At 50.3% G+C, this 18,948-nt stretch overlaps 1 protein-coding gene and 1 pseudogene across 1 annotated transcript in view; one reads left to right on the forward strand and one right to left on the reverse strand.

The window, feature by feature from the left end:
* RAB11FIP4 (RAB11 family interacting protein 4) overlaps positions 1 to 18,948 on the reverse strand; it is a 137,930-nt gene that overhangs the window by 67,636 nt on the left and 51,346 nt on the right. The window lies entirely within an intron of this gene.
* LOC108591789 (large ribosomal subunit protein uL24 pseudogene) lies at positions 15,823 to 16,350 on the forward strand (annotated as a pseudogene).

Consider the following 18,948-nt stretch of genomic DNA (forward strand, 5'->3'; position numbering starts at 1 on the left):
GGTGATCTGCCTGCCTCGGCCTCCCGAAGTACTGAGATTACAGGCATGAGCCACTGTACTCAGCCCCAGCTGGCTTTTTAGCAATCTGGCCTGTCCCAGCCCAGAGTGGGCTGGTGTCTGGGGAGGCAGCAGGAGTTTTTCCTCAAGGGGCACCTGAGAGGGCCGGGAGAGACCGGAGGCAGTCAGGAGCACTGTGGCCACCACCAATTTCCAGAGCACTCTGTGTACTTCCGTCCTGAGCCAGTTTGAGGCTCCACTCAAGCCCTGGGACCCCAGGAGGGTCAAGTCTCAGCCACCCCTTGTGTCCAGAACAACAGAGGAGCCCCTCTGGGGCACAACCCACTGTCCAGGCCGTGAGGAGGGGCAGATGCGGGAGAAGGAGGCTGTTTTGGGTTGGGGGAGGGGCTGGAGAAGCTTCTAGGTGGCAGCGGAGCTGTGTCAAAGATGCTGCAGACACAGAGAATTCTAGGAGAGGAAGCAGTGTGGGCAAAGGCCCGGGAGTAGAAAGGACGGCAATGCCTGGGAAGTCCTGAGTGAACCCATCAGGCACAGGAAGGGAAGCTGCGGAAAGGTCTTGGTCAAAGTGACATGCACTCATTCATTCAACAAATGTTTTATGGTACCATTCATATTAATAATAATAATAAATGCTCACCTGGACCAAGGATGTGTCAGATGCAGGTACAGAGAGGAATGAGGGTATCTGACGTCCTGAAGTTAAGAATCTAGTGATCAAGAAAACTACAACCTGTTGGGCATTTTACCCCCATTATTATTATTATTGAGACGGAGTCTCGCACTGTCGCTGGGGCTAGAGTACAATGGCGTGATCTTGGCTCACTGCAACCTCTGCCTCCTGGGTTCACGTGATTCTCCTGCCTCAGTCTCCTGAGTAGTTAGGATTACAGGTGCACACCACCACACCAGGCTAATTTGTTGTTGTTGTATTTTTAGTAGAGATGGGGTTTCACTATGTTGTCCAGACTGGTCTTGAACTCCTGACCTTGTGATCTGCCTGCCTCCGCCTCCCAAAGTGCTGGGATTACAGGTGTGAGCCAACAGGCCCGGCCTACTCCCATTTTATAAATGAGAATAAGTGATACCAGTGTGGGGTTACTCAGAGAGGTTAAGTGCTTTGCCCAAGACCACACAGCTCATTCATCTTAGAGGGAGGAGTCTACTTCTGGGGTCCCTGAACAGCTGAAGGTACTTGTACATCTGTCTGACAGGTGGCTGAAGAGAGAAGGGACTTGGAGGTGGGTAGGACTGGGGAAGTGACATGGGGTAGGGGATGTAGGCAACACTAGAGGGAACAGACTAGAGGCAGAAAGTCAGCAGAGAGGTCATTGCAAAACTTGTCAGACAGGAGGAGGGTTGGGACCAGGACTACCATGTTCAGCTGCACACGCTGGGTACTGCACAATTCCCATAGGCTACAGTGATAATAGTGCCCCTTGGAGTCGTGTAACAGTGACCCTGGCTAATAGAGGGACCAGACCCACACACATGACTGTGCATGTAGCTGCAAGCCTTTAGTTCCTGGGCCAACAGCTGCCAGCTCACCCCCACACTGCTATCAAGGGCCACATTTGGCTTCCTCCTGGGGAGGAAGTGGCAGCTTCACCCCAAACGTGTTTCATTATATGGACTGACCCACCAGGCCAGTCCATCCTTCACTAATGTGACAAAGAGGCTGGTGTGTGAAGGGTTCCAAGAAGAAGGAACGTGGGCAAACAGCCTCCACCTCTGTGCTGGGAGGCCCAGAAGTGCACACGAGCATTTGAAAGGCCCAGAAGCGCCGCAGCCAGGGAGCCAGTGCCTCTTTCCTTGATGCAGTTCCCCAGCTCCCGTGCAGAGAAGGCCCTTTCTGAGGAGCCCCTCCGAACATGCCTGGCACAGCCCAGCCCATGCTGGCAGGCTTGGTGCTACCTGCCTCTTCCACCGAACCAAAGGCTTTCATTTTAGGACCCCGTATCTCCAGGTCAGAGCTACCGTCAGGCCTCCAAACACAGCCTGGCCGGGCTTGGGGAACTGGCCTCCTGCAATGCCCTGCGGGGCTCCTGTGATACTTGGCTTCAGGCCTCTGGGTAAACAGAGGCTCCTGATAAGCAGCCCCCGAGCTCTGCAACTCCTCAAAGGAGTCCTCGGGTCCTGCCTCCTGGGATGGGGTGGAGGGAGTGATGAGAGGCCTGGGACACCTGAGGAACCTCAGGAAAGCTGGACTCAGAGCACAAAATCTGAGGCATCTGGGTCAGATGCAGCTAAAAATCCTGGCCCTGCACACTGTGGCCCCGAGACCACAGACCACAAGCGACTTAACTGCGGCTTGAGCCTCAACTTCCACATCAGTGAAATGGGTACTACAGTACCTACTTGGCAGGGTTGGTCTCGGTAAACAAGAGGGGGCTGGGGGTGGTTAAAGGAGGTTAGCATGAGGGCACTCCATCTGTCCCTTCCCTCGAGGCCTTTTGTCTGGCTCCTGCTGAGACCTAGGTCACACTGGAAGGTCCCTTTGTCTTGAGACTGCAAATGTCAGGACAGAGAGAGATGGGGTGCAGAGAGAGAAGAGACAGAGCAGGAAGGGGAAAGGAGAGAGAGGAAGGGAGGATAGGCAGGCACAGAGATGGAGGCACAGAGTCCGACAGAGACACAAAGACACAGGAGGACAGCGCAGAGACACGGAACTAGAAAGAGCAAGTTCAGAGACAGAGGGTGGGGCAGCAGGAGGGGGGTGGCCTGAAGGGGCCGGGTGCGGTTCAGGCCTGCTCCCACCCACAGGCTGTAGCAACCTTCAAAGCTTCCTCTGGGTCTCTTATCAATGCTAGGGGGCAGCTGGGTGACTTCTCTGTTTCCCACCCTCCCTCCACCGTGTTCTGCCCTGGGGAAAGGGGAAGAAGCAGGTGGGGAAGCCGGTTCTGGGGTGGGGCTGGGAGTGGGAGAAAGAATGGACAGTGCTTTTCCAAGTTAGGCTTGGGGAACACTTTCAAGGAGCCAGAGAGGGCAGAGGGCATGGCCAGGAGCTGGGGACCCCAGGGAGAGGTGAGAGGTGAGAGGTGAGAGTGTGACTTGCTAGTTCTAGGAATCTCTGGGAGGGTCAGCTTCTGACTCTAGAAAAGCCCTCATTCAGCAGTCAGTCAACAAACAGGGATCGAGTAACTTGGTCAGGTCCAGGGCAGGGCAGAGCAGGGGGCTGGTCTCCGCCCCACCAGAGAACACAGCCGAGATCCTGCAAGGAAGGTCCTCTAAATTCCCATCTTCCACCTAGAACACGATGCTTCTTAAGCAAACTCGAAGTTTCTCTTTCCCCTAGATCTGAGAACTTTGGCCACCCCAACCTGAGCAACTCACTATCCTTCCTGACAGGCCTCCGGAGGACAGGCCCCCCGGACCATGCCACCCTCTTATCCCCCCTCCTGGTACCAGTTCTTTCCAGCCTGGTTTACTCTTGCCTAGAAAAGAGGAATGCTTTCTGCTTAACTCTGGAGGTGCTGGAGGATCTTAGGCCAGCCTCTCTCCTACCGCAGTGTCCCGCCCCCACTGGAATAGGCCCCTCCCCACCACCCCCTGGCAATCATCCTTTAATAAGTCTCTCCTTAGTAAGTCAGGATTCCTTGTTTTCTTCTCTTCCTGACAGTGATGACATTATTTACAACAAAAGACATATTCATAGCTAGACTAGTAAAATAAAAATAAACCATAGAGGAAAAGGAGGTAAATAATTAAATGGAAAGGCAGATTTTATTGATTCACCAGTCTCATTAGCTTGAAGTTTTCTGACTACCAAAACAAGAAAGGAATAGCAAGGGGTTAGCTATGCTGTAATTCTTGTCATCCGATGTAAAAAGGTATCATTTCCTCAGGAAGGACTTCTTTTCTGGTGCAAAATTCTAAAAAGAATTATTGGGGCCAGCAGCGTGGCTCACACCTGTAATCCCAGCACTTTGGGAGGCCAAAGTGGGCAGACCACTTGAGCTCAGGAGTTCGAGACCAGCCTGGGAAACGTGGTGAAGGCCTGTCTCTATTAAAAATATAAAAATTAACCGAGTGTGGTGCCGCGTGCCTGTAGTCCCTGCTACCTGGGAGGCTGAAGTGGGAGGACTGCTTTGGCCGGGACCACTGAGCCAAGATTACGTCGCTGCACTCCAGCCTGGGTGACAATGAGACCCAGTCTCAAAAAAAGAACGTATTGGATCAGAGAGTACGCAGGACGACAAATTGGTTATAGTTTCCTGTAGCAATGCTAGTGAAATTGAGGCAATATTCTATTTAGGGTTACCTTACACTGAGCCATGGGAATAAAAACTAAATGTGCAACAACGAAGAGGTATTTGCAAGGAGGTAAGAGTAAACAGTGCTTTCTGACATGGAAACTGATACTAGGATGGAAAATCTAAAGGAATGGGGGTTAACATGACCTGCAGATGAGTGACTTTCTCCGATATCACATGTCAGAGCGGAGCCTCGGCCTGTAAGCCCAGGACAGCGCTCTCCGCGGAGGGTGAGTGCAGCTGCCTCCGGAGCATCAGCCTGAAGGTGGCAAAGCTGACATTCACTGCAGCAGGTAAGGGTCCTGACACGCCTCCTGCCTGGTACCCATCTCAGAGGTCCCTTCAGCCTAGATTCAAGTTTCCCTTGAGGAGAAGGTGTCTGAACAAGAACAATGCAAGTCACAGCACAAGGCAGAAGCCCCAGGCTGGGCCCCATGAGGCAGTTGTTTTGAAATCTTGGTGGTAAAGTCACATGATCAGAGCAGAGAGGATGCTCAGCTTCCCACTCCCTGTGGTCAAAGGAGACGGTAGTTTGTGTAGGTACAGTGAGGTGCCCGTGGGTACAAGGCAGAGGACTAGGAAAGGGACTGAGGCTGGAACTGGAAGGGGATCAGAATATGCCACCCTACAATACGCCATTTTGGCATAAAGGTTATTTTGAGCTGAAAGCAATTGAGAAACAGCAGACACAGGATGAGCTCTCTGCCCTCCACTTAGGTGACTGAAAGTAGGGCATCCATTTCCATTTGTAAAGGTGTCCCCCTCTCTCGTCCCAGGAAAAGGAGAATGAATCCAATGGGAAGGATACGTATCTGCATGACACATCTAAGCCCCCCCCCCCATCTCACACACGTTTCCTAGCTACCTTCCCAGAATACCCTGCCCTTAGGAGCCCAGCCCCGCTCCTTCTTGTTTAGTTACTTGCCCAAACTTATCCTCCTTTGTCAAAATTGTATATAAGCCCTGGGTCTAACCACTTCTTTGGCTTTTAACTTCTTTTTTTGTGAAGTCCTCATGCATGGAAAATCAAAAACAATACATATGCCTTTTTTCTGTTAATCTGTTAATCTTCTAAACATAAAATAATGGAGGAAAAGTTTTTTCTCTCCTACAGACTTGTTCAGACAGGAGACCAGAGACTGGACACCAGTCCTCCTCCTGTCTGTTCGCACTGTGGTGCTAATCATCAACTCAATGGGACCGCCACTGCCTCCCTAGAGACTACACACAGTTTCCATCTTTTTTTTTTTTTTTTTAAGAAGGAGTCTGGCTCTGTTGACCAGGCTGGAGTGCAGTGGTGCAATCTCTCCTCACTGCAACCTCTGCCTCCCAGGTTCAAGCGATTCTCCTGCCTCAGCCTCCCGAGTAACTGGGATTACAGGTGGGCACCACCACACCCGGCTAATTTTTTGTAAGTTTAGTAGAGACAGCATTTCACCATGTTGGCCAGGCTGGTCTCTAACTCCTGACCTCAAGTGATCCGACCACCTCAGCCTCCGAAAGTGCTGAAATTACAGACCTGAGCCACCGCTGCCTGGCTGAGAGTTTCCATTTTAAGAATAAAATGTAGGCCGGGTGCTGCAGTGGCTCATGCCTGCAATCCCAGCACTTTGGGAGGCCGAGGTGGGTGGATGAACAGCTGCTTATCTCTCTAATACAATGTTGGAGCATTTGCCCTCAGGCTTGGCAGGTGTGGTCTTTATCTGATTAGGCCAGTCTCTGCCTGGGGAAAATGGTCTGACAAAGGGGTGGGCTCAATTCTTGAGAATGCCCAGGGGCTGAATTTTCTTGCTAGTGCTGGAACAGCAGGTGACTGCGGGTGGGCTGGGTGGAACGGCGGGGACCTGCAGCTGTGGGAGGAGGCCTGGGATTCAGGCCTTGCTATTGGCACCTGCTCACCACCCCTGAGTCAAAAGGTATTCACTGGACCATGATATGTCTCACAATCTATGCACTGAGAGTTGAGAAATGCCAGCATTTTCCACACACTGTGCTGAGTGCCTTCCAGGCACTTTCCTTTTTTTTTTTTTTTTTTTTTTTTGAGACAGAGTCTTAGTGGTGTGATTTCGGCTCTCTGCAACCTCTGCCTCCTGGGTTCAATTGATTCTCCCGCCTCAGCCTCCTGAGTAGCTGGGACTATAGGCATATGCCACCATGCCTGGCTAATTTTTGTATTTTTAGCAGAGACAGTGTTTCATCATGTTGGCCAGGCTGGTCTCAAACTTCTAACCTCATGTAATCCAACTGCCTTGGCCTCCCACTTCCATGTACTTTCAGGTTTAATTTTGACAATGACCCTGCGAGGAAGACACCAGTTACAATTTCCATCTAGCAAGTGAAGAAAGTGAGGCGCAGAGAGGTTAAGTTCCTTGCTCAGTGTGGCCCAAGTAGCATCAGGATTCACACTCAGAACCCTTAGACCCCAAAGGTCCCCAACTCTCCCCAGGTATTTTTTTTGGGACAGGGTCTCTCTATCACACAGGCTGGAGTGCAGTGGTGTGATACTATAATAGCTCACTGCAGCCTCAACCTCCTAGGCTCAAGTGATCCACCTCAGCCTACTGAGTAGCTGAAACTACAGGTACACGCCACCATGCCTGGCTACGTTTTAATTTTTTTTGTAGACATGGTGTCTCCTTATGTTGCTCAGGCTGGTATTGAACTCCTGGGCTTAAACAATCCTTCTGCCTTGGGTTCCCAAAGTGTTGGAATTACAGGCATGAGCCCCCGCACCCAGCTTCTCCCCAAGTTTTTTTTTTTTTTTTTTAAATGGAGTTTGTCTCGTTTCCCAGGCTGGAGTGCAGTGACGCAATCTCGGCTCACTGCAACCTCCGTCTCCCAGGTTCTAGCCATTCTCCTGTTTCAGCTCCTTAGTAGCTGGGATTAAAGGCACCCGCCACCACACCCAGCTAATTTTTTGTATTTTTAGTAGAGAAGGAGTTTCAATATGTAGGCCAGACTGATCTCGAACTCCTAACCTCAGGCGATCCACCTGCCTCAGCCTTCCAAAGTACTGGGATTACAGGCGTGAGCCACTGCGCCTGGCTGCCTCTCCCCAAGTTTCAAAGAACACTTTGCCACCAGGGCCAGTCAGGTAGCTGTACACCTGTACTCCGGAAACCAAAGCTTGGAAACCTCTTGGTAATGCCTCCCAGTTCCCAGCGTGGTCCCGTCCTGTACTAGGGCAGTGAATTGGGCCTGATTCCTGCAAGGGCCACATGCCCCTGGAGTCTGCCTGAACAAAAGGTGCACAGAGAGAAAACAGCAATGCCAGAAGCAAGTGGCTGAGCGCAATTCCTGGCAGAGAATGTGTCTTGTCTGTCACAGTAGCAGAAATGTGGAGACAGAAACCTTGCGAGCCTCACCACATGCGGAAGTGACAGTGACTGCTACAAATAACACCTGCTGCTGGATGGAGGGAGGAGGGGCAGAGGAGACAATGAAGGGACCCCTCCAGCTCTTTCCACATTTTGGGGGAAGATGGGACGGGGCCTGCAAGTTACCAAAGCACTGCCAGGGTGACCGAGGCCAGCAGCTCCACCAATGCTGAGGAGGGGCTAGGAACGCAGACTCTCAGGCCGACCCAGCCCTGTGAACCAGAATCTGCATTTTCTTTTTAAATGGAGTCTCACTCAGTTGCCCAGGCTAGAGTGCAGTGGCATGACCTTGGCTCACTGCAACCTCCGCCTCCCAGGTTCCAGCAATTCTGCTGCCTCAGCCTCCCAAGTAGGTGGGACTACAAGTGTTCGCCACCACAACTAATTTTTGTATTTTTAGTAGAGATGGGGTTTCACCATATTGGTCAGGCTGGTCTCAAACTCCTAACCTCAGGTGATCCACCCACCTTGGCCTCCCAAAGTGCTGGGATTATAGGCATGAGTCACTGCGCCCGGCCCAGAATCTGCATTTTCTTAAGACCCCAAGTGATTCACACACACAGCAAAGTATGAGAGCCCAGCTGCAGAGTCTCCGAGCATCCATGCACCTCCTTTCTAATCCCCCAGAGCACTGAGGCAGGGTGTAATTTTTACAGCCTTTGAGCTGGTCCTCCCACGACACTCCCAGATTCTAGGTGGGAGCCCATCCCTTCCTGACAGAGTCAGCATTCCACATCTGAGATTCAGCCATCTGCTTGTGCAATAAATATGCGCTGACAGCTTCTCTGTGCCAGGCATTTTGGGGCAGTGAATGACACAGGCGAAGCCCTGGACCCACGGAGCTTACAGGCCAGTAGGGGAAGACAGGACACACATAGATGATCAAGACTGTGACTAACAAGATACAGCTGGCGAGAAGGAAGGAGTTCTAGTATTGGATAGCACAGCAGGGAAATTACAGTTAATAATTTACAGTTAATAATATTTTGTATCTTCCAAAATAGCTAGAACTGTAATGTTCCCAACACAAAGACAAAGGTTTGAGGTAATGGATATCCCAGTTACCCTGATTTGATCACGACACATCGTATGCAGTTATCAAAATAGCACAGGTATCCCAAAAACATGTATCACCATTACACAGCCATTTAAAAAGCATGCAGCAAACAGTGAAACACTCAAGGAAATGAGCAAGGTGCTCCGACAGTGATTGCGGGGGGGTGGGTGGAGGGGAGGGTGGGGAGGGGATTCCTTGAGAGGGTGGTCAGGGAAGGTTTCTCGAGGAGGTGACATTTGTGCTGAAACCTGAAGGGCACAAGGGCAGCTGTGCAAAGATTTGGGGGACAGGGGTTCTAGGTGGAGGAGAGAAGCCAGGCAAAGGACCTGCACAGAACTCGCTTGGGCAGTTTGAAGAACAGAAAACAGGCTAGTGTGGTTGAACATCGAGACTCACAGGGAATCTGGGAGGAGCAAGATCTAAGATTCAAGCAAAAGTGAAACCTGTGGGGTCACAGTGGGAAGTTAGGGTTTCAGATTTTGTAACTGGAGGCTCTTATGCAAGGAAGAGGAGGATGGGACTTAACAAGTTTTTATTTTTATTTTTTGAGACAGAGTCTCACTCTCGCCCAAGCTGGAGGAGAATGGCGCCATCTCGGCTCACTGCAACCTCCACCTCCCAGGTTCAATCTGTTCTTCTGACTCAGCCTCCCAAGTAGCTAGGATTACAGGTGCGCACCACCATCAATGGCTAATTTTTGTATTTTTAGTACAGACAGAGTTTCACTATATTGGCCAGGGTGGTCTCGAACTCCTGACCTCAGGTTATCCACCTGCCTTGGCTTCCCAAACTGCTGGGATTACAAGTGTGCGCCACCACGCCTGGCCACTAGGACAGACAAGGTTTAAAGAACACTCTGCTGTCATATGGAGAACGCACCACAAAAGACAAGAGAGAATCCAGGCCATTGGCACACACGGATGGGGTGCAGCTCTGCTGGGACTGGAGTGTATCCTCCAAGGTGAAGAGAAGTGGACGGCTCAGGACATATTCTGGAGGTTAAACCATCAGGCCATGGTGATGGTCTTGAACTCCCGACCTCAGGTGATCCACCTGCCTTGGCCTCCAAAGTGCTTGAATTACAGGCGTGAGCCACCACGCCCGGTGATGGGTTGGATGTGGAAGAAGGAAAGAAATTAAGGATAACTTGATCCTTGGTCACAGCGACCAGGTGGGGGAGGTAGTGTCATTTACTGAGATGGGGAACCTGGGGAAGCATCCTTGGGGCTGAGGGAATGGAGCTGGATCAAAGCGTTTAGCCTGGAATATGTCAGAAACACAGAGGGGGCAAAACTGGTTTGATAAAGTCAAATCTTTGGCAGAGCCAAAGGCAGTGTCAGAGGGGAAAATACTATCTTAGGAGCCCTCAGGGTAATGGTGCATTTAGAGTCCTGGGACCAACCAGCTCCCCTGTGGAGTGGGCAGGCAGAAAGCAGAGGGCTGAGGATGAGGCCTGAGACCCAGTGCCATTTAAAGGGATCCAGGAGGAGGGCGGGCAAGGCTGAGGTGAACAGATCACTTGAGGCCAGGAGTTTGAGACCAGCCTGGGCAACATGGTGAAACCCCGTCTCTACCAAAAATATGAAAATTAGCTGGGCATGATGGTGCGGTCCTATAATCCCAACTACTTGGGAGGCTGAGGCAGGAGAATCACTTGAACCCTGGAGGCCGAGGTTGCAGTGAGCTGAGATCACATCAATGCACCCCAGCCTGGGTGACAGAGTGAGACTCCATCTCAAAAAAAAGCGGGGACGGAGGGGTACAGGGGAGAGAAAAGCAGCCTGAGAGGTAGGAGGAAGCCTCGAGCTAAAAGGACTGTCTGAGAAGGGAGAGGTTGGCTGTGCCAGGCCCTGCCAGGGTTCCAGTAAAATGCGAATGGAGCAGAGGATACCAGAGGCTGAGAATGGGAGAGTAGGGAGACATCTGGGGTTTTTTCTTGAGACAGAGTTTCCCTCTGTCGCCAGGGCTGGAGTGCAGTGGCATGATCTCAGTTCATTGCAACCTCCTCCTCCCGAGCTCAAGTGATTCTCCTGCCTCAGCCTCCCAAGTATCTGGGATTACAGGTGCCCACCACTATGTCCAGCTAAGTTTTTGTATTTTTAGTAGAGACAGGGTTTCACCATGGTGGCCAGGCTGGTCTCAAACTCCTTATCTGGTGATTCATCCCATCTCGGCCTCCCAAAGTGCTGGGATTACAGGCCTGAGCCCCCACACCAGGCTGAGTAGGGACATTTGTTAAAGGTACAGAATTACAGTTTGAGAGGAGGGATAAATTCCCTTGTTCCACATCACTGTAAGATGACTATTGTTAACAATAGCACAGAGTTTTCAGTAGCTAGGAGACTACTGGGTGTTCCCCAAACAAAGAAACGATAAATGCCCATGATGATGGATATGCTAATGACCCTGATCTGTTCACCACACACCATCACTATGTCAAAACGTGACTAGAGAACCGACGCTTGGATTTCGCTCGCTCCTGGTGGCCAGGCGAGGTGGCTCATGCCTGTAATCCCCGCGCTCTGAGGGGCCGAGATTGGAGGACTGAGTAAGGCCAGGGGTTTCAGGTTGCAGCAAGCTCGACTGCACGACTGCACCCCAGCCTGGGGGACAGAACAAGACCCCCATCTCTACAAAAAATAAAAATAGCTGGGGATGGTGGCACATGCCTGCAGTCCCAGCTACTTGGGAGACTGAGGTGGGAGGTTTGCTTGAATCCAGGTGTGTGAGGTGGCAGTGAGTTAGGATTGCACCACTGCACTCCAGCCTGGGTGACACAGTGAGACCCGTGTCTCAAAAAGAAGTTCCTGGTGACCATGAGGAGTGTTTCAGCAGAACAGAGGGGCCAAGACGTGATTGGGAGTGGCAGCAGAGAGAAAGGGCAAGAAAGGGTATTCAGACCAGGCTTTGGAGGAAATAGACGGCAAAGGAAAGAAAGCCAGGATATGGGGTTGAGTGGCTTCTTCTCTGCCTCATGGGCTTTATTTATTTATTTAGAGATGGAGTCTCGCTCTGTTGCCCAGGCTGGAGTGCAATGGTGCAATCTCGGCTCACTACAACCTCTGCCTGCTGGGTTCAAGCAATTCTCCTGCCTCAGCCTCCAGAGTAGCTGGGATTACAGGCATGCAGCACCACACCTGGCTAATTTTTGTATTTTTAGTAGAGACGGGGGTTCACCGTACTGGCCAGGCTGGTTTCAAACTCCTGACCTCAGGCAATCTGCTGGGTTATAGGTGTGAGCCACTGCTCCTGGCCTCCCATGGGCATTATTATGTCAGTTCCAGAAGAGAGTGGAATGGCCCCAGCAGGGGGGTGGTTCGGGTGTGGGACTGTTTGTGGAGGCAAGTGCTGGGGTTGGCAGGAGGGGCTGGGATCCAGGGCTTGGGCAGGGTGCGGGTGAGGAGGTGGGATTGGAGGGATGGCCTCTGTCAGAGAGGGATCATGCCACCCACCATCCCAGCAGCAAGCTGAAAGCGAGGATGCAGCTGGAGAGGCTGGTGACTTTGGGAATGGAAAGGGGAGGGAATTCTGCCCCCTGTGTCCAAATGATTCCCCTGAGGCTTCTGAGTGGTACTGAGAATGCAGTCATAGCTACTGCTGACCCGGGACCTGTCTCCTTGGGAACCTTTAGAAACATGAATCCACTGCATCCTCACCACAACACTGAAAATCAGGCTGACAACTCCGATTTTACACAGGCAGAGATGAAGAAGGCTCAGAGAGGTGAAGCGACTTGCCAAATGACACACACTCAGCCCGTTCGACTCGAACCTGAGCTCTTTCCAGGATTCTGAGCGACCTGGGTGAGGATTTGCCATACCTGGTGAGGATCAGGTTGGAAGGATTCCTACAGGTTCAGGGCAGCTCCAGACAAAGAAGCTGGAATCAGGCCTCCTTGAGGCCAACCTTGAGAAGAGGCAAAATTACATCACCCCTGGAGCCTGCCCATGAAGCCCATCCCAAGCCTCCGCCACCTGGGGTCAAATTTCCTTGTTTCCCTCCCTCCCCAGCCAAGACCTGTTTTGTTGCTAAAATAAACATTGCATTTATTTTATTACAAGAAGACATGGCTAGGAGAGGTGGCTCATAACTGTAATCCCAGTGCTTTGGGAGGCCCAATTGGGAGACTTGCTTGAGGCCAGGAGTTTGAGACCAGCCTAGGCAACATAACTAGACCCTGTCTCTGCAAAAAAAAAAAAGAAAAAAAAAATTAGCTGGATGTGGTAGTGTGCGCCTGTGGTCCCAGCACTTTGGGAGGCTGAGGCATTTGGATCACTTGAGGTCAGGAGTTTGAGACTAGCCTGGCCAACATGGTGAAACCCCATCTCTACTAAAAATACAAAAATTTGCTGGGCATGGTGGGGCACATCTGTAATCTCAGCTACTTGGGAGGCTGAGGCAGGAGAATCTCTTGAACCCAGGAGGCAGAGGTTGCAGCGAGCCGAGATTGTATATTTGTACTCCAGCCTGAGTGACAAGAGCAAAACTGTCTCAAAAAAATAAAATAATAAAATAAAGTAGATTTTTATCTTCTTATTGTCTTTATTTTACTTTATTTTTTGAGATGAGGTCTTGCTCTATTGCTCAGGCTGGAGTGCTGTGGCACAAATGGCTCACTGCAGTCTCAACCTCCTGGAGTCAAGCAATCCTCCTGCCTCAGCCTCCCATGTAGCTAGGACACACAGTGCTTTCTATCACACCCAGCTAATTTTTGCCTTTTCTGTATTAATAGATATGGGGTCTCACATTGCTGCCCAGGCTGGTCTTGAACTCCTACCTTCAAGGAATCCTCCACCCTCAGCCTCTCAAAGTGCTGGGATACAGGCTTCCTTCTTATCTTAAAGTATGCTTATTATGTTCCATGTTTGTTTTAATGTTAGACAATGTTTCCTTTCCCCCAATTCTTCCAGGTAATCTGCTGCTTCAGGAAGATGGCCCCTGGTGTCCCAGCAAGTGGCTGGGATCTCCCTCGGGCATGGGTACCCGGAGAAGCACCATCCAGCATATCTTAGGGGTTTAGACTATTTCCCCGCATTTTTATTTTATTTTATTGAGATGGAGTGCTGCTCTGTTGCCCAGGCTGGAGTGCAGTGGCATGGTCTCAGCTCACTGCAACCTCCGCCTCCTGGGTTCAAGCAATTTTCCTTCTCAGCCTCCCGAGTAGCTGGAATCATAGGTGCCTGCCACCATGCCCTGCTAATTTTTCCTATTTTTAGAGAGACGGGGTTTCACCATGTTGGCCAGGCTGTTTTTGAACTCCTGACCTCATGATCTGCCCTCCTTGGCCTCCCAAAGTGCTGGAACTACAGGTGTGAGCCACCATGCCCGGCCCTTCTCCACATTATCTCAGATACTCCTCCCAAAGACCGGAGGTTCTCTTTTAGTTCCCTCTTGAGCTTGGCCTTCTCAGGAGAGAAAGAACCTACTTCAGTGTCCTAATCTCAGCCCAAAGAGGATGGAGATGTGGCCTGGTCATGTGTGAGAGTCCACACCTCCTCACACTGTACCCAGTTGCTGGGGTTTGGTGTGTACCACACAGGTTCAACACCCGTAGCATGCTCCTGGAGCCACAAAGTACCAGGGCTGCTGCCTCCTCCCACTTCAAGAGATGCCAAGTGGTGGATGCTCGACCGTACGCACATACATAGGCATTTATTTTTCCCCAAATGCTAGAATCGACACAAGCTGGAAGGGGTGTTTAGATCATGTTTCAGCTGGGAAAACTGAGGCCCACTGAACGGGTGCCAGCAATACACACTTCAAGTGTGTCTTAGTCCTGAACAACAAACACAGGAGAACTCCCCTCCCGACCCCTCCTCGCCGCCCCATTTTATTTTGGATTTAAGTTGCTGTACCCTAAAGGACTGGAAAATCAATAAAGGAAATCTAAATTGAGGGAAATTCTTCCAAGCAAGTGGCCTGAAGTTTTTAAAAAGGTCAATGTCATTAGGAGTGAAAAAAAATAGAAAGAAAGAAAGAAAAGGAAAAAAGGCTAAGGAACTCTTCTAGATGAAAGGAAATTAAAGAAACATGTAACTAAACACAACTGTGTGATCCTGGATTAGATTTGAGATAAAAACAAAAGCTATAATAATATTATTGGGAGGGGCCAGGCTCGATGGCTTACGTGTGTAATCCCAGCACTTTGGGAGGCTGAGATGGGCGGATTACAAGGTCAGGAGTTCAAGACCAGCTTGGCCAACATGGTAAAACCCCATCTACTAAAAATACCAAATTAGCCGGGTGTGGTGGTGCATGCCTGTAATCTCGGCTACGCAGGATGGGGAGGTTTCAGTGAGCAGAGATGACGCCATTGCACTCCAGCCTGGGGGACAGAGCAAGACTCAATATCAAGAAAAAAAAATTATTGGGAAATTTTGAATATAGATTTTATAGTAGGTAACAAATTGTGCCAATGTTAAGTTTCCTGCAAGTGATAACTATATTGTGGATTACACAGGAGAGTAAGAAAGAAATTCTTCTTCTTAAGAATGGCCAAGTATTTAAGGATGAAGTGTCATGTCCGCAAGTAACTTTCACGTGGTCCAGAAAAAAAAATAGTGTGTATGCACATACAAACCACCAGTAAACACGGGGGCAGAGAAACCAAGTTTGGCAGCATGTTAACAACTGGTCATCTAAGGATATCTGTGGATTCATTGTTCTGCTCTTAAAATTTTCTGAAGGTTGAAAATTTTCAAAACAAAAAGTTGGAGACTAAGTCAACTTTCTAGGTCTTTGTTAAGTAAAGATGACGTACTCTTTATTCTTGTACCTTCACAGAAGGTTTATAAACTGGACAGTGGGTGTAGAATCTTCACTGAGGCCGGGCACGATGGCTCATGCCTGTAATCCCAGCACACTGGGAGGCTGAGGCGGGCAAATCATAAGGTCAAGAGATCGAGACCATCTAGGCCAGCATGGTGAAACCCTGTCTCTACTAAAAATACAAAAATTAGCCAGGTGTGGTAGCGCCTGATTGTAATCCCAGCTACTCAGGAGGTGGGGGCAGGAAAATTGCTTGAACCTGTGAGGTGGAGGTTGCAGATCACACCACTCCACTCCAGCCTGGCAGCAGAGTGAGACTCTGCTTCAACAACAACAACAAAAAGAATCTCCTCTCTTCCCTTTTGCGGCCATCACCTAAGCGGGAGCTGCCGAAATGAAGTTCAATCCCTTCGTGACTTCCGACTGAAGCAAGAATCGCAAAAGGCGTTTCAATGCACCTTCCCACATTCGCAGGAAGATTATGTCCTCCCCTCTTTCCAAAGAGCTGAGACAGAAGAACAATGTATGATCCATGCCCATCCGAAAGGATGATGAAGTTCAGGTTGTACGAGGACACTATAAAGGTCAGCAGATTGGCAAAGTAGTCCAGGTTTACGGGAAGAAATACGTAATCTACATTGAATGTGTGCAGTGGGAAAAGGCTAATGGCACAACTATCCATGTAGGCATTCACCCCAGCAAGGTGGTTATCACTAGGCTAAAACTGGACAAAAACCTTGAACGGAAAGCCAAATCTCACCAAGTAGGAAAGGAAAAGGGCAAATACAAGGAAGAAACAATTGAGAAGATGCAGGAATAAAGTAATCTTATATACAAGCTTTGATTAAAACTTGAAACGAGGAAAAAAAAAAAAAAAGAATCTCCACTGAGGTTCCAGTTCAGCCTCTGGAAGCTCACATGAATCGTCCTAGGCCCCGATGACCCGGAGTCCCCATGGGCTCTTGTGGGGCCTCTGCCTGGAAAAGCAAAGCCACAGCTCACCGGACTCCTGTGACCGAGCACCCAGGCAGCGTGTTCCATGGGGGATGAAGGACACTTCAGGCCAGGGCCCTGAAATCCCAAACCACTCTCCCCAGAGGACGTCCTCCACGACCACTTGAGAAGGGCAGCTGACGCCTGTTGAGCACACATGCTCTGCCAGGCATTGACAATCTTCAAGGTCTAAGATGCCCCTGCCTCAACCCCAGTCGCTGCATTCCATGCTTAGGGAAAGAGGTGTTGATGTAAACTGGCCGGAGTCCAGGAGGGTGTATGGGATCACCTAGGGGGCTTAAAAAATGCCGATGCCCAGGGCCCACCCCCAGGGGTTCCCATCTGAGGGATGGCCAATCCTATAAGCCTGCGGTTAATTCTCATATGCAAGAAGGTTTGAGAATTCCTGGTTTAGAATCTACTTTTCAAACTTAGATGTGCATTAGAATTACCTGGAGAGCTTTTAAAAATAGACCATTGGGCGGGGCACGATGGCTCATGCCTGCAATCCTAGCACTTTGGGAAGCTGAGGTGGGTGGATCATTTGAGTAGGAATTCCAGACCAGCCTGGACAACATGGTGAAACCCCATCTCTACCAAAAATACAAAAATTAGCTGGGCATGGTGGCGCACGCCAAGGCAGGAGAATCACTTGAATCCAGGAGGCAGAGGTTGCAGTGAACTGAGATAGCACCACTGCACTCCAGCCTGGGTGACAGCAAAACTCTGTCTCAGACAACAAGAACAAGAAGATCATTGGACCCCTCCTCAGCCTAAACTAGACTCTCTGGGAGATGGACTCAGGCATCAGCATCAGTATTTTTGGAAAATTCCTTCCATGATTCCAACGTGCAGCCAGGGGTGAGAACCACTGGTTTCGGCCACACTGTCTCGGAGCACATCTGCCCTCATGCAGTTCCCATGGTTTCCCATGGTTATGGTTTCAAAAATGCATAGACTCATTAATGAGGGAAGCAGCAGGCAGGGATAGCTGGTCCAAAGGAGAAGGGGAGGGATTAAAGTATGTGTAATCAGGGAAAGAAAAGATGCTAAGATGAGACTGGAAAGGTACGTACAGAATGTCCTACGGGTTATAAACCCAAACTTCTCCTTCCTGCTCAGCTTTAGGAGCCACTCCAAGGTTTTATCAAGCTCTAACTTGGTTAGTAGTTTTTTTTTTTTTCTTGTTTTGTTTTGTTTTAATGGCGTCTTGCTCTGTCACCAGGCTGGAGTGCAGTGGCATGATCTCAGCTCACTGCAACCTCCGCCTCCTGGGTTCAAGCAATTCTCCTGCCTCAGCCTCCCATGTAGCTGGAATACAGGCACGCGCCACCACGCCCAGCTGAATTTTATTTTTTTTAGGAGAGACAGGGTTTCACCATGTTGGCCAGGACCTCGAGCTCTTGACCTTGTGATCCACCCGCCTCAGCCTCCCAAAGTGCTGGGATTACAGGCATGAGCCACTGCACCCAGCCTTGGTGAGTAGGTTCTAAAGATACATGTGGACTTGGGCATCGGGGTTGGGTTAGCCAGGAGGTGGCCTGTGGGAAGTGGCATTCGCCAGCCAGCCAGCTCAGCTTAGCCTCTCAAGGGTAGCGATGGTCAGGGGCAGGAGGTAGGGGACAGGTGGTCCAGGGCAGACCAGGCTGAGGCAACAGACAACAGGGGCTTCCATATCTGCACTGCTTCTGTCCCAGCCACCTTTGGCTTAATCAGAGTTGAGTTATTTCTCAAAGATACAAATCGAGGATCTTGCAGAAGCTCTGAGGCTTGGGATAGGTGGCAGGAGGCAGTGTTGAAACACAGAAAAATATATTGGGGCCAGATATAAGTAGAAAGGTTCCTTCCCTGAGCTATGAAACCCCCTCCTGCCACCACATCATGGCGCCCCACCCACACCTCCACCAGCAGAGTGAATCACAGCGCTGCTTGTCAGGAAAGGTATTTTTAGAACTTCTAAGTGCTATTGTCATGAGTGGTTTTAGAAATGCTTGTTTCAGGTTGGATGAAATGAAGCAAGGTGGGCTTAGATGTTCAGGCTGCAGGCTCCCTTCCCAGCAAGTTCTAGAAAGAGGCACAGGGTATCATCATTTTTAAAACTTCCAGGAAGATGAGGGTTTGGCAAAGCCCTTTCTGAATGGGAGAGGGGCTTTGCCAAAAGAGCCATTTTGGGATCAGGCTCGGGTCTGGGTTCCCAGCAAACCCCATTCTGTTTTTTGGCTGGGTCTCGCTCCGTTGCCTGGGCTGGAGTGCAGTGGCATGATCTCGGCTCCCTGCAACCTCCACCTCCCGGGTTCAAGCGATTCTTGTACCTCAGCCTCCCAAGTAGCTGGCATTACAGGTATGCGCCACCATGCCAGGCTAATTTTTTTTTTTTTTTTTTCAGTAAAGATGGAGTTTCACCATGTTGGCCAAGCTGGTCTCGAACTCCTAGCCTCAAGTGAACTGCCCGCTTCAGCCTCCTAAAGTGCTGGGATTCCAGGCG

This window comes from Callithrix jacchus, chromosome 5, assembly GCF_049354715.1.
Source record: "Callithrix jacchus isolate 240 chromosome 5, calJac240_pri, whole genome shotgun sequence".
Classification (NCBI taxonomy): domain Eukaryota; kingdom Metazoa; phylum Chordata; class Mammalia; order Primates; family Cebidae; genus Callithrix; species Callithrix jacchus.